The sequence below is a fragment of the Anser brachyrhynchus genome (genome assembly GCF_964034855.1).
Source record: "Anser brachyrhynchus genome assembly, chromosome: 3".
Taxonomy (NCBI): Eukaryota; Metazoa; Chordata; class Aves; order Anseriformes; family Anatidae; genus Anser; species Anser brachyrhynchus.
This window is the reverse complement of record NC_137696.1, coordinates 68,325,598-68,341,986: the sequence shown is the minus strand read 5'-3', so window position 1 is coordinate 68,341,986 and position 16,389 is coordinate 68,325,598. Positions and strand designations below refer to the sequence as shown.

At 40.0% G+C, this 16,389-nt stretch overlaps 1 protein-coding gene across 7 annotated transcripts in view; it reads right to left on the bottom strand.

The window, feature by feature from the left end:
* Positions 1-16,389, bottom strand: part of PTPRK (protein tyrosine phosphatase receptor type K) — a 421,389-nt gene that overhangs the window by 254,357 nt on the left and 150,643 nt on the right. The gene's annotated exons all lie outside the window — the stretch shown is intronic.

Sequence of the window (16,389 nt, the reverse complement as noted above, 5' to 3'; positions counted from 1 at the left end):
GCTTTGCTCTTGGCTTTACATAACAGATTTGTGTTCTTTAGGAACAAATCAGAATCTATCGGGAGTACCATCTACCCGGAATTATTCCGTTCTATCCAAGAATGTCCAATGTATAATCTTCTAAACATACTGTAAGCAAACAAATTAGTGTTTATTTTACTGGCATTGTTTTGTTTGTTTCAGCCTTTACTTAGCAATACCAGGCTGCTCACATTTCTGTAATGCTTCTCTGATTCACTGTCATTTACACTGCGTATTTTCACTTTGTAAATAAGCTGCTTGCTGTTATAACAACATTCTTGCCATGAATCAATAAAATATAAATCTGTTTTATACAAATCAAAGAGCCATCACATGCCAATGACTGCAAAGAGCACTGCCTAGCACTTCCGTTTTCAGCCCACCCACGAAGATCACAAACAGTTTAGACTCTGCAACCTCATACAGTGCTCAATTCAAACATATTTGTTGTAAGCTGCTTCTTTTTAGGAGTCAGCTACTGCTTTATATACAGAATGTAAAAGCAGAGAAAGAGTTAAAGCTTTCCCCCCCCCCCCCCCCTTCTTTATTTTCTTCCTGCTTATTTTCCAATCCATCACAGAACTAACACATACAAGCACTGGAAGCTTTGTCATCAGTGAGGAACTCATTCATTTCTTCTTCCCTAAGAAGTTGCCTTGAAAGCTCCAAGTCCTTCCCCTGCAGAGAAGAGCAACTATCTTTATCCAGGTGTTTAGAGCTGGCCTTTCCTTTTACAGGACCAGTTGTGTTTGTGAAATACATCCTAGATGTACTGCATTTGTATAGACAGGATGGTATGCAAAGAGCAGACTAGGAAACTAGTTAATAATTATTCAAATGTTGATATGAACGTAACAAGTCTAGAACTGAATCATTCTGATGATAACAGTCCCAAGAAGAAACGAAAAGGACTATTTCTTTACGTAATAATTTCATAAAGATCTGCTCAAATTCTTCCAATCATAAAACCCTATATAAGCCTCCCCCTTGCAGCTGACCCAAAATTGAGCAACCAAAATTGCCTCCAAGAAGCAGGAGACAAGTGCTTTGTGACTCCAGAAGCAGTGCATGAGGCTCCAGACATGAAATGCTGGGACAATGTGATTGTCCCAGGATTGTCCCACAATGAGCTATGATTCCACCTATTAACGCTATCCATGACAGGGCAATACTATGACAACATCTTTCTAAAAGCTTGCAAATCCAAATCGTGGCTGCTTTTTAATACCCAAGACCTAAATTAACAATGTTCTACATGAACACAGTATTGCCACAACTGCCTCCTCCCTTAAAAAATAAACTGAGGTAGATGAAAGAGCTGTAAGTAAACTTGTTTCTAAGTAGACTGTTTTCTGTAGATTCACAGAATAACTTTGGTTGGAAGAGACCCTCTGGAGATCATCTAGCCCTACCACCTGCTCAGAGCAAAACAATTTCAAAGTTACGACCACGAGCAACCTGATTATCCAGTAAGATTTTGAAAATCACTGGGGACAAAGATTCCACCACCTCTCCAGGCAACTCGCTTCAATGCTTAACCACTCATTTTTCCCTATGCCCAGTCAGAATTTCTGCTGTTGAAATTTGTAACTGCTACCTCTTATCCTTTTACTGTGCACCTCTCAGAGGGGCAGAATGCAATCTACTTACACACACATGAGGAGAACGAAAGAGGAAAAAAAAGGCAGAAGACTCATCCAGTTATTTGTGATCATTCAGGAGGAAAGATTCCAAGCGATATTAATTTTTTTAATAATGTTTGCCCCTCTAAGCAGCAGTTCAGTGGTTTCTATCTTTTAGTTAATGGGATGTATGTTTCCTTAGCCAGAAAATGCTGTCAACAAGAAAACAGCAAGAATAAAAATCAATGATATCCATACTTTTTTTTTCCTTCTGATACCCCCTTCTTTTTTTTTTTTTTTTCCTTCTCAGTGTGGTTAGTTATGGGACACTAAATGATGGGAACCACCATTCTGTCAACTGCCCATTTAGGGCTGAAGATGGTAAAGGATCAGAAATTAAATTCCTCAATGAGACCTCTTTAATATACAAAAAAAAAAAAAAAGGTAGGAGGAGAGAATGACATTCAACAACATGGATAGCATTTGATATCTGAAGATACCTTTATATTAGAACTTCCTCTGAGGCATTTAAAAGTTGAATAAATTGAGAGTAGAAAACTTCACCTTTCTTCTACATAGCTTAAAAACAAAGAAGTGCACTTTCCTCATTTCACAGAATCACAGAATCATTGGAAGAGATCTCCAAGATCACCTAGTCCAACCTCTGACCTAACACTAACAAGTCCTCCACTAAACCATATCACTAAGCTCAACATCTAAACGTCTTTTAAAGACCTCCAGGGATGGAGACTCAACCACTTCCCTGGGCAGCCTATTCCAATGCCTAACAACCCTTTCGGTAAAGAAGTTCCTCCTAATATCCAACCTAAACCTCCCCTGGAGCAACTTTAGCCCATCCCCTCTCGTCCTGTCACCAGGCACGTGGGAGAATAGACCAACCCCTACCTCTCTACAGCCTCCTTTAAGGTACCTATAGAGAGCGATGAGGTCTCCCCTGCGCCTCCTCTTCTCCAGGCTGAACAAGCCCAGCTCCCTCAGCTGCTCCTCGTAAGACTTGTTCTCCAGACCCCTCACCAACTTCGTTGCCCTTCTCTGGACTCTCTTGAGCACCTCGATGTCCTTCTTGTAGCGAGGGGCCCAAAACTGAACACAGTACTCGAGGTGCGGCCTCACCAGAGCCGAGTACAGGGGGACAATCACCTCCCTGGCCCTGCTGGCCACACTGCTTCTTATACAGGCCAGGATGCTGTTGGCCTTCTTGGCCACCTGGGCACACTGCTGGCTCATATTCAGCCGACTATCAACCAGTACTCCCAGGTCCTTCTCTGCCAGGCAGCTTTCCAACCACTCATCTCCCAGCCTGTAGCGCTGCTTGGGGTTGTTGTGCCCCAGGTGCAGGACCCGGCACTTGGCCTTGTTGAACTTCATACAGTTGACCTCAGCCCATCGCTCCAGCCTATCCAGATCCTCCTGCAGAGCCTTCCTACCCTCGAGCAGATCGACACATGCACCTAACTTGGTGTCATCTGCAAACTTACTGAGGGTGCACTCGATCCCCTCATCCAGATCATCGATAAAGTTATTAAAGAGGACTGGCCCCAGTACAGAACCCTGGGGGACTCCACTAGTGACCGGCCTCCAACTGGATTTGACTCTATTCACCACAACTCTTTGGGCCTGCCTATCCAGCCAGTTTTTAACCCAACAAAGCGTACGCCAGTCCAAGCCACGAGCAGCCAGTTTCTTGAGGAGAATGCTGTGGGAAACGGTGTCAAAAGCCTTACTGAAGTCAAGGTAGACCACATCCACAGCCTTTCCCTCATCCACTAAGCGCGTCACTTTGTCATAGAAGGAGATCAGGTTCGTCAAGCAGGACCTGCCTTTCATAAACCCATGCTGACTGGGCCTGATCGCCTGGTTGCCCTGCAAGTGCTGTGTGATGACACTCAAGATAATCTGCTCCATGAGCTTTCCTGGCACTGAGGTCAAACTAACAGGCCTATAGTTCCCCGGGTCTACCCTCCGGCATTTCTTGTAGATGGGTGTCACGTTTGCTAGCCACCAGTCGACTGGGACCTCCCCCGATAGCCAGGACTGCTGATAAATGATGGAAAGCGGCTTGGCCAGCTCCTCCGCCAGTTCTCGCAGTACCCTCGGGTACTTTGTACCACTTGAATACCTATAGCACTGGCCATTTTTGCCTTTGCAGGAATGTCAGAAATTTATAAAAGATGGTTTTCTTTTAAGATGTATTGCATACTTTCTAAAGCATTCTTGCATTCTGTACAAAAATGTCATTTTCATTGTGAAAATGTGAGTTCCAAAACAGAGTAAAATTCTAACAATGCTCTTCATATTTTGATGAACATTGTATTTATTCATAAATGTATGAGTCAATCAATTGTTCCTAAACTTACCAATATAAAACAGACAATATAACTTGAATTAAGTTGTTCAATATTTTATAATACTACACTACAAAAGTATTTACAGCAAAGTTTACCCAAGGTACTAGACATGACAAGAAAACGGTCTTTGCTGCAATTGTTATGAAATGCACATTTCATGAAGCAACATACTCAGTAGATTTTCTGCTCTTTAAGAATTTTATCCTATCCAGAAAATTTGGTGTTTTTTGTTGTTGTTTGGTTGCCTTGCCTCACCTCCCCCCCCATTTCTTCTTTTTTTTTTTTTATCATTCTTATTAGGACACAACTTCCATTGTTTAAAAGATGTCCTCTTACTCGTAATTGTCACCTTCACTCTGGTCTTAGAATCGCAAAGCTTTTGGTTTTACTAGCGTTGGTATATATTCTTGGTCATCTTTCCTGTGTTCTTCTTGACCCCTCTTACACAGAAGGGTTGTTCCATGTTTCTGCAACAGCTATAGCTTTTCAGATTCTCCTTTCAATGTATATTCTTTCTTTTGCTGTAGTTGCAGAAAAGGTCTCACTCCTACAAGACTAGTGAGCTGAAATGCAACAGGATTGCTCCTATGGAATAGCTACTGAGATAACTGTAACTTGATTTTTCCTCTGTTAGGCAGAGGATTCTCTTTTGTAGAGAAAAATCTACCTAGTTACCTCAAGGAGTAATCATCATATACACGAATCTTCCTGTTAAAAGCTCCATGTTGCATATTAATATTTACCCCACCTACCAGGGTTAATAGCTTAGTATATCCCATTAACAGTAACCATCCTAGCCAGTTCAGGTGGACAGTCCTACGATAATACTCACCCTGACAAGTTTCACAACATCTTTCACTTTTTGAGGGGGCCTCTCTGAAAATTTTAATTTTCATGCTCTTACAGGGCTGACTCAATTTTTTGAGAGTCTGACACTACCCTGTAAATGAATTGGTGCAAAACCCCTGTACCTACTTACACACCTTCAGTGAGTTATTTGTTTAGGAGATTCTTCTGATACCTCCACAAAGAGAGAGATAATATTACTACAATATTTCTTTGGGAGTTTAATATGGCTTTCCTCTTCTGCATTTCTTACTCTTTATTGAAAATTTAATAGAGGAAATGAAAAGTAAAAATGAACTTACAGATTCAGCAGAAAAGAAGGTTCAAGCTTTTCAGAAGACTAAGGAAAAAAATTCCCATGTAAAGTCACACTAATTAAAAAAAAACTCCAATTAAATGTACTTTACCTTCATTTTAACCAAAAAAAATCCCCAATTAAGTGTACTTTATCTTCATTTTAACAAAACCCTTAGCAACCAAACATCGTAAGATTTGGTTGCTATGACAAAGATGATTATAATTAATATGGTTGGAAGCCAAATAAAAGCTGCTGTGCATTGGAGAAGGTATCGTAACAGACCACAATGATAAAAGGTCATTAGATACTGTAGCTGATAATAATTAACTTCTCTGAAAAGTCCCAAGAGAAACTGCTTTTGTGTTGAATTCTCTAACATTCCTTGAATTGCAATTTGAAACTAAAACTACAGACTTGACATCTCATCTACCATGAGCAAGACAAAACAGCTGTCTAATGCAAAATTATATTTTTCATTCTTTCAGTGTTCTTCAAAGAATAGGAATCCAATTTCCCCATATTTAACAAATGGTCTTCATCACTGGGAGCTGTATCTTCAAATTCCAATATGAAAAACACACTTAAAACTGTTTTTTGGAAACTTATTTTAAAAGCTCTTAATTATAGTTTATTCCATTATCAGCTTTCCCTCTTTACTACCTTTGCTTTTCTAAGTGCTTTTAACATTTTTCAGGCTTTTAAAAAATATATCTTTAGATAGCAGTAGTTACTATTAAGGTAGTTAGTATATGCTAATAGTAACCCTGAATGATAAGAATTTGAGTGTCGAAGCCTTAAATAAAAGTGGGAAGACTACATTTAGAAACAATGATGTGACATACAGCAAAAATTATTTTTCCAGACCAACATATTCAATTTGGTATTCCTATGACACATCAGATTTAAATTACTTTTGTGAATTTTTTTTGAGTAACCAGTCAAACAACATTGTGAAGCCCATTTAAGCAGTGGGTGAGGTTCTTAAAGTGAACACTCAAGGATAAACAATGATGGACATTGATTGATTAAAGGGATCTCTGTGACACAGCACACATAATAGGTGACTGCATTTTTCTTCAAGTTAACAGAGAAGGCTGTTTTTAATATGTAAGACCATGAAACAGCATTTAGTGCTCTTTTAGACCCCAAGAGCAGATCCGTACCCATTCCAGAAACACCATAAAGAGAATACAGATGCCGTTCATAGGGATATTTTCAGGTCCTTTATATATCTTTTTTTTTTTTTTTTTTTTTAACAAGCACCAGTATTGCAACAATCTGTAATTTTCAGCTTCTGATCACGTTAAGAAACTCTTGGCATTAACAAGGTAAAAGCAAATGTTTTAAATGGGCTACTGATACACAAACTTCAAAGACAAAAAAAAACCAAATTAAATTCCTGAAATTTGGACAGCCTTGGCACCATTTTAACAAGCAGCTGACCCTACTAGCATTTTTTTCCATCAGCAAGGGCATGTTTCTCTCTTAACCCAACTGATCTTGCCTGCATAGTCCACATCCTGTCATCTGCCAGCATCAAAGCTAATCAGAGCCTTCCAGACACCAGAGCAACCCTTCTCTATCAACTGGATTGCAGGCTCAGGTATTTGTTGCCAGGCTAGTGAATTAAACCAGCTGGCTGATCCTACGAGTGCCAGAGTGAGCAGAGAGTGAGCAGTGGTGCTCTACAAAGAGGGAAGGGGTTGTGGGGTGGGATAAGCTGACCTTACCTTCCCTCTAGATCTGACCTCAATGGTCAAAAAATACAGTAGCTTCCTTCATGTGTAGACCAATGTTAAATAAATGAGAATTGTATCAAGTCCACCTTTTCAGGGCAATAACAAAATTGGAATTACAGACGAAGCAGCTTCATGCTTTCCCATGACCAGGTAGCGTTCTCCCTCCTAAACAATGGGACACGGTCTGGGGGCTAAAGAGCTCCCGGCTCACCTGTCTGCAGAGTGGTGGTGAGGGAACATGTTCATAAACTTCCATGAAACCACTGGCAAGCATGGCTGACTCTTTCCTGACGCCCCAACAGCGCTCCTGCTCTTTCAGTAAATGGAAGTTTTCTGCTGTCTCCAATTCAAATTGCAATTCTTGAAATTTCCAAGTGTCAGTCTTCTGACAATTTTTATCTGCCTGTGCTGTTCTTCTCCTGTAAATCCTACCCACAAGGTTTCCTTCTCTTTAGATGAGGAAAGTGGGTGAGTGATATCTTCTCGTGAAAAAAAAATAAAGAGTAACTTCTCTGAAGATGTGCTCTAATTCAGGCAAAAAGCAGGGCAAAGAAATCACTGAACCATTCCTACCATTTCTATCCAATCCTACGTACTATTGTTAACCCTAACTTCAAATGAAAAAAAAAAAAGATTTCATGGACAGAATAATGTAACTTAACTCTGAAACACTTCAGAAAAAGCAAGCAAATCCCCAGCGAAATAGAAAAAAATAAAATCTTCAGGAAAACCACAAGGTTCCCCACACTTCACCTCTGGCAGCTAATCCTATGAAAGTTGCTTAAGAGTAGCTGCAGCTCACACTAACTTAAGGAGATGACAATAAACCTCAGAAATATTTTACCTTTCAAGTTACTGCCACACTGAAGCTCCAATTCTAAGTTGGGATAGGTATTTAAAATAAAAATACCTCCTTCAAAATTGTAGACAACTCCATTCAATTGCTGCAATGTACATTTACAAATGACCCCTCAGACAGAATGACTGAGGAGAAGGTATACTGCTCAACATGCTTTAAAGGAAAAACATTTTCCCTCATCTTCTTATAAAAATAATTAGGGGTTCAAGATTCTGCAACTCCCTCCAAATTGTTTAAAAATCATTGTTCTGTATAGTATGTTAAGAATTTTAACGTCTTTATAACATCAGCAGAACTAAGTATTTCTCTACTCAAATGGACCAAAAAAATTCACTTCAAATCCTGATTGACATTCTGTCTTGCAAATATCTCTGTTCTGTTCGAAACAGATGACAAGGAGTTGCTATAATGTTTTTCTTGGAACTGTTATTTAACATCTTCCAACTCTGCAAAGGCATGAGAACATTAAAACACTTTTGTTGCAAGCACATTGTTTGAAAGCTCATTGGCAGAGCAGTTACATCCACTTTTCAAGAACACATGATAATTCTCTTTCTGGTTTCCCCAAATAGAGGAGGAGGGAAGAATGCAGAAAGAAGGAGCAGCACACACAATATGTTTTTACTTCCATCTGCCATCTGTTAACAGCTTCAGCTACTTGGATAAATATGTATTTATACTCATCAGGAAAGATTACAGTCTTGTCTACATGCAGTTACTCAGTACAGCTGTTCATGAATAAGTCCAAGGTGAAGGCATTCTTACCGAACCAGTAGTTAAAAGTGCACAGAAATATGACATTTGGAAACAAGAATACCCAAAATAAAGAACTATTCAATCGTGGGTGCTCTTGAACAACTAAATATAAACCAATCCACATCATTCATCACAACAGGATCTTCTACTTACGTGCTCACTAGCTACACAATGCAAAATTTCCCAGCGTGACCTTGCCCTTCAGAAACCAGAGAGAGAAGAAATTACTTGTCTTAACAAGTATAGCTATGTGGACAGACACACAGAGCCATAACAGAACCTTTTCACTATTCTGTTTCATATTAACTTAGGAAGTTGGCTTAAACGTATTGAAAAAAATCACGTCTTTGTCAAAATGCTCTTATATCTTGAGAAAAGTAATTGCTTTTTCACTATAGTTCAGCTGCCTCTTTGGCAGACAAACTGTAAAACCCTTGCAGCTTAGATAAGCTCAGTTTAGCACTACTGTCATCTCAGATCCTTCCTGCCTCGGCCTCTTGAATAAGTGCAAATAATCTGAACTAAGAGGACAAGATCAGACCCTACTTCTAACTACACACTTGGAGTAATGATCTTTTTTTTTTTTTTTCTGGTGGAAGTGATTCTAAGATGAAAGATGCCAACTGCAGCCTTGTGAGAATTTTTCAGTTTTCTCCAGAAATTGCTGTTCAGCAAGATGAAAAAATCAAAAAATACAACACACAGGACAAAGATAGGGAAAATTCATTCCAAGGAGAAGCAAGCCTCTAGGTCATGACAGCAAGTCAATAGTGCCCTGACTTATAAAGTCTGCTTCTCCTGAAAGCAGCCCAGAAACATCCTATCTAGACTAAGAGACTATTTTTACCACATGTATGTTCAAAAGATATGCAAGAATACCAGACTACATAGCTGTTTAAAGCATATAGCTGCTAAATGAGGATTAAGTTCACCTCTGCTGTTCATAACTGCTGAGACAACAAAAAAATGTTAGGTTTCACAGCTGCTAACTGACATGAGAAGTGGCAGTATTAAGTTCATTCCATGGACTCCAGCTCCATAAGGCAGCTGAACATATAAAATATGCTTGTTTTGTTATTTTCAAGTAGAATAGCTCAGGAATTCTCATTATTTACTCTATGAAAATGCATCCTAAGTTAAAAAACATTTCTATAAAAAAAAACTTCAGCATGCAGGAGGTTGCCTTAGTATTATGAATAATCCCTTTATTCTCCAGCTGTGTACTGAGCTCACATCTGCATGTGAGTCCTTTGATGGACCATGTGTGTACCAAGGACCAAAAGTCCATCTCCTCCACTGTGATGCTAATCAAACTTGAACTGTTGGACTACATTACAAATTTCAGCAGAGGCTGAACACAGCACAGTGGACTTCAGGAACTTCTTGAACTTGCAGTTCCACCATATGAATGTAGTTGTCTGTCAGTAGCCACACTGTACTATATTTTATTCCTGACTTGGGTTTATGTACCTATGTTGCCAGGTTTGATTTCACTGGGAAGGTACTGGCAGATCGCTCATAACACCCCATCAGTCTTTAACTTTATAGCGCATCGCTCACGTAACAGACCTCATCGTCCTTTCTCTGCAACACTGACAACCGAGAGCTGCTGCACTGATGCACGTAGATATTGAATCTACATTACCAAATGCTGTAACAGGCTGATTTCAGTGATGTATATATGCCTGCAGGACACAACAAGATTAACAGTGCACAAAATATCTAAATCAGCTATCTAGGACCAGTTCTTAAAAACAACTTATATTTCACTTGAGGAAATGTACATCGTGAGATGCTGCAGCTAACCAAAAGAGACAGAGCAATTGATGTACAAACTGAGTTGTTGTTACTTGTTTTCAGGACCATTGCTCTCCTTGGTCTACACTAGCTGCAGCATATTGGCTCAGTATCAATCAGTCTTAGAAAAGACAGCCTAAAACTAGCACAAAATGAACAGCTCGTTTGCAGGGAAGGAAACAAGTCTGAAGCAAGAAATTATCCCATTAAGAAAAATAGCAAAGATTCATTTTTAGCATTAAAATGCTGAACGCTGCAGTACAGGTGATGAATCTGCAAAGTAGGTAAAAGATAAAAGGCGGCTGCCAGAAGTTTGAATCATGTCTAATTTGACAGAAGAGGTGTCTTACACTGCACATGAAGACCAAGCACAGCAGAAGAGAAGATAACACAGCAACTCACCATCAAGAGGTGGAGAAGCAGGGGTATTTTTCATTTTAATTGGCTTGGGAAAGAAAACCTGAAAGAGAACCTAAAACACTATCCTTAGTTGCCTTTAATTACTGTCACCTGCCATGGGAATAAGAGTAAGGAAATAGGAAACACTATTCTCCCAACTACGTGGGAAATTGCATTAAATGGCAGCCACTTGATGCGTCTTCCTAATTCAAAGAAAATCGAAGTACATTAGCTAGCAAAAAACAACACCAATCAGAGAAAGCATATTAAAAACCACTAATAACCACATATGGATTTACTAATAAAACCTGCAGATCATAGTCTTATTTTATATAAGATGAATGAAAATTCTGCCTGGAGAATATCAGAAAATGTAAATCCTTTCCTGAAAAGAACTACTCCAGAATATCATTCTCCCTAGACTCACTCAGCACCTTTCTTCATGATTTATTTGAAAATATTGTGCCAAAAAATAAATCTACAAAACTTTTCTTCCTGAACACATAGTATCTTTCTGCAGGAAATCTGTATAAGCTTTGCACCCAAATTTTATTCCCATTCTCTAAGTAGTCAACTTCATTTGTAACTACACTGAAGCGGAGATAAAACTACTTCTACAAGTTTAAATTGTATACTTTAATTATATCTTAAATACCATCACTGTGAAACTAAAAGAGGAAACACCTGTAAAAAACCCTCTACATTAAATAGCATTAGTAAAAATTATATATCAATTAGAATCACAATATTTATATGAAGCCAAAGAATTTAGAAAAGCAATTAAGATCTCCTATAAGGCTCCTTTGTACACCATGAAAATTTACTACATTTTAAATTACAGTAATTGAAATAATAAAAGTGAAGCAGTCAAATGAACCTATATTTTAAACTTAAACACAAACCACGCTATTTTCTTTAATAAACTATTATGATTTTAAATTATAAAAGACACCAGTGAAAAAAAGGAAGTCCAGTTTTAATGCCTGGTAATATTTCTTGGATCATTTTTCAGATATTCAGCATTAGCTTCATCTAACACTTTATGAGAAGTGCTAAAGAAAAACAGTTTCAGCTTCAGGCTTTTACACAGACAAGTTCCATGTGCAGCTACACACTTTCCCTATGTGACCCTTCATATGCATTAAGCATTTGCCCCCATTCTGCATCTGGAATACATGGAATATAACAAAAATGTTCAAGTTATTAAACTTCCCTATATATATATGAAGTTGACCTATTTTTTCATTTTCTATGAAAATTGTACTTGGTTTTTAGTTCTGATTAAAAAAATAGCATAAATCATGATTTCATATTTTAGGGGAAAGCATACTAAACACATTGACTAAACTTAAGCAAGCAGATCTTACTCTCTTTTTGACATATTTTCTGAAAGCAAATATCACTAACAATTATTACAAAAAATAAATTGAGAATGTGCCCCAGAAATACGCATGTGCGCACTTGTATCTATCAGCGCTCCAGAGACAATTTAACTAGGTGCTAAATAATGCCTCCAGAAGGGTTTGTTACCCATTACTACTACCATCACTGAAGTGATAACGTTCTCCCTGCCTTCTCCTTCTGCTTGTTACTGCTCCAGTCACCTGGTAATTACTCTCCCTTCTCACAGCCTTTTTTAAAACATTTAAAAGCTGAGCTGTACCTCATGCCAACTTCTCTGCACACTGCCCAGTGCAGCCATGAGACCACCATGCCCCACCACCGCTTATTCTCCATCAGTGGAGAGGTCTGTGTCCGGTTCTGAGCTCCCCAGTGCAAGAGATATGGAGCTACTGGAGAGAGTCCAGTGAAGGGCCACCAAGATGATGAAGAGACTGGAGCACTAAATTTCCTAAATGGAAAGGCTGAGAGAGCCGGGACTGTTCCACTGGGAGAAGAGGAGGCTCAGTGAGATCTCATCAATGTCTATAGATACCTGAAGTGAGGATGCATTGAAGATAAAGCCAGGCTCTTTTCAGTGGTGCCCCATGCCAGGACAACAGGCAATAGGCAGGAACTGGAACACAGGAGGTTTCTCTGAACACCAGGAATCACTTCATTGCTGTGCAGGTGGCGGAGCACTGACACAGGTTGCCCAGAGAGGCTGTGGAGCCTCCTTGGAGATCTTCAAAAGCTGCCCGGATATGGTCCTGAGCAACCTGCTCTGGGTGTCCCTCCTTGAGGAGGGGGGTTGGACCAGATGGCCTCCATTGCCTTCTCCAGGACATGCCGGTTGCATGGGTGAGAGGGGCCCATGAACCCGAAGGCTCCTGTGGGGCCTGGGGCTGACCCAACAAGGCCGGACAGCTTGTGCTCTGCTGGTGCTTGCACATGGAGCCTTCCCTGCAATTCATCACCTCTGTCTCCCTCCACAAATTTCCAAGAAAAAGGCCTTGCAGTAGTTTGTGTTTGTTACGGGTTCAGAAACTTCCCTCCCAGAACACAAAGACTGGACACCTGCCTAAGGCAATCCTGTCGAGTACAGCCTCTGAACAGCCCTGGCACAAGGTTTTTTATCAGCCACCCCTGAGAAAACAACCTCCCAAATCTAAAATGGAAATAAAGCCATTTGGTTTGGTGCAAATCAATAGGGAGGGCTTCCTGAGGGAACCGTCACGTCACGAGTTCCAGATCGTTCTGGTGCAGCGAGCACAGGTCACGGCACCAGTGGCAGAGCAGTGCAGCCCTGCTGGCCACACGGAGCCCCAGGCTCCCTGCCCTCACACCGCCGCCTACACAGCCCTGCCCGCTGCCCCGCACCCAGCCGGGGAATCACCGCACGTCTCAGCAGAACTAGCCATCTCACCAGCTCCACACACGAACAATGTATTTTTTCTACTTAGTTGAGTAACGTTTTGGTTTGGGAGTTTGCAATTATTATTTTTTTCCCTGCCATAGCAGCAAGAACCTGCTCAGGGAGGAAGCCAAGGAGCAGCTATAGAAGAGGTGGGCTCACGCAAATCACTGTGCCACGGTCCAGGAATTTGGAAGCAGCTCTGGTTTTGCCAGCATAAGCGGCCATCACCTACAGCATAAGCGGCCATCACCTACAGTGACTTGTGCCATGGCCCTCCTTGGGCACCGCGCCAGCCAACTGACCAACTGGTATTACCAGGAGAATAAAAGGGGAAAAATAAAGGGGGGGGGGGGGGGGGGGGGTTGAATTTAAACCTTAAAAGCTATTTCTCATCTAGATCTATTCCCCACTGCTGTTCACCTCAAAACTCCACGAGTGCGTTACCTCCCAGAAGGCAGAATGAAGCACAAAGTGGGGAACAAACCAGAAAGCGGGGAGATGACGGCAGAAACTGCCTCTATTGGGTGTGCCACCAAAACATATTTGCAAAACAGCACAATTAAAAAGTCTTTCCATGTGCTGTGCGTTGCCCCTGTCTTGGCCCAACCCAAAGCACTTTTCTCCAACTTATCAGAAAAGATTACTGTTAAAATACAAGGATTTAAAACGCATTAGCCAAATAATGCCTGGTAAATAAAGCAACCAATGCAGTTTCTGCAGAGCTTGTACTGGAGGTGCTCTGTAGCGCAGAAACTGCTTTGCAATCTCATGCACAGCCCTTGCAGAACCGGTTTTAACACTACCCTCGGCCTACTGTAGCAAAATCAGCGTGGATTTAAAAATGGACAAGCCAGTTTTTCCAATTTAATTAACAATGTAATTAAACTGGAGAAGAAAATTACTTGCCTTCGTCATGACTTCACTTTCGAGTAACATTATAAACCTCTGTGTGGTTATTAAGAATATCTGTGCCTGGATTACACTGACATTTTTCAGATTCACAGAAAAAGAAGTTACCCTTATTGCTTGTACTGATACTGCTACTCCTTTTTAAGAATGAGCAAAAAATACATACGCTCAAACTCACATGCTCTCTAACTTTAGAAGTAGAAACAGGAAGACATCTGTATTTCAGCAGACTTCTCCTTTATATAGCTGACCACAGTCAACTAGGTCCTGAAGCATGCACATTTTTCAGTACTGTTTCACCACACATAATAGCCTTCAGAAGGTAAAAAAAAAAAAAAAAAAAAAATATGTAAGTTTCTGGAAAATGAAAGAACCACTGTTACAATTTTGAAAAAGAAAAAATACCTTCTAATTTTGGGGGCAGTTCTTCAATCAAATATATTCAATCTAACTGATGGGTCTATAAAGCCGCAGCCAAAGAAAATGTACAAGCCTAGTTTAACTGCTTTGTTGTGACAAAATACCCACTTAACACATTTTTCTGTTTCAAAGCGCTATGCAATATTTATCTAACATATGTAAACAAATAATGTATTAAAATGCATGCCACATTCTATTTCACTAGGATTTTTGAATCAAGAGGGACATAAAACTGAAACTAATCGCACAGCTTTCTGGAAGATATTGGTTATACTACACATTATACTTTGGACAAGTTAGTAATAAATCAACACTTGGACAACGTAATTCAGACTGAATTCAACGCTACCAAGATAAGTATATCTCATGTTGCAGCTCTTTATGGAAGACCAGACAGCTGCTGTTAAACTTTATGTCTTTTTATTGTTCAAATATATATGGTGTTAAGGTTTCATGACTGAGTCTAGGATCAAAGATGATGTTTTACTTTAAGGTTCATTTTTATCCTTACAAAGAAATAAAGCAGAAAAAAATGCGGCACATGCAAACCCATGTTCATGTACAAACAGCCCCTTGACATGGACATCCATCACCAAATCTGGAGTGTGCCATTTTTTACTAACAAAGAAACATGTCAACCAAGTGAGTTTCAGCTTTGTTCTTTGATTTCTCTGTTAAGATACACAGAAAAGTAACAGGTTTCCTGACAAGCCCTATTACAGGAAATATTCTTTTTTAACATACAGACATATCAAGCATTGCAAGTTGCTTGATAACTTAACCTGCAGCAATAAATACACCACCACATTGGTAACACCATTTTGTTGTTGTTGTTGTTGTTTTTTTGTTTTTTACATATTACAAAATAGCTTAAAGTTCCATTCATATAGAAGAGAAATTTTTGTTCAACATGCTATGTTCATATGTTCAAGAATCCTGTTGTTGTTTCAGTTTGTTTATTCTTCAGAAGTACAAGTGTAGTGCGTAAAGGGCAGCATATATTTGCTCTGCCAAAGGAGAAAACCAAATATCACACTGGAAATGTGTCATCAGACAGCAAGGAAGGGACCCGTGACAGTGCAGACCAGCACCGATCTCCCCCAGACCCTTTCCAAGAGCAGCAGCTGGGAAAGCAAGAAGAGGGGCAGTGGCATGAAGAGAAGCAGCATCACAGCCCCTGTGCTTGAAACCAGGGGTGCGAAAGGAGGTGGAAGCAAGGACCCCAGTGCCACTGCCCGCCCTGCCCCGAGATGAAGGGGCAGGGCCCCTGCTCCTTGCAGATGCCCGCTGCTCCTTGGCTTCTTCTCGAGACACATAGCACAGTGGCCATGTGGTAAGGAATCAGAATTAGAGTAATGCCAAAGTTCAATTCATCAGAGCTCAACATGGCAATTCATGGCAAATCACTATCTGCAACTAATTTTTATTAATTTTTTTTTTTTTTAACTGTAAAACCTCTGAAAAGGTTAGAAAAAAAAGGCAAAGCAGTCAGCAATGCAGACAAAAAAAAGTGCGCTTCTAAACGGTACAAAAGGTAATGTGGTAATGTAACAAAAC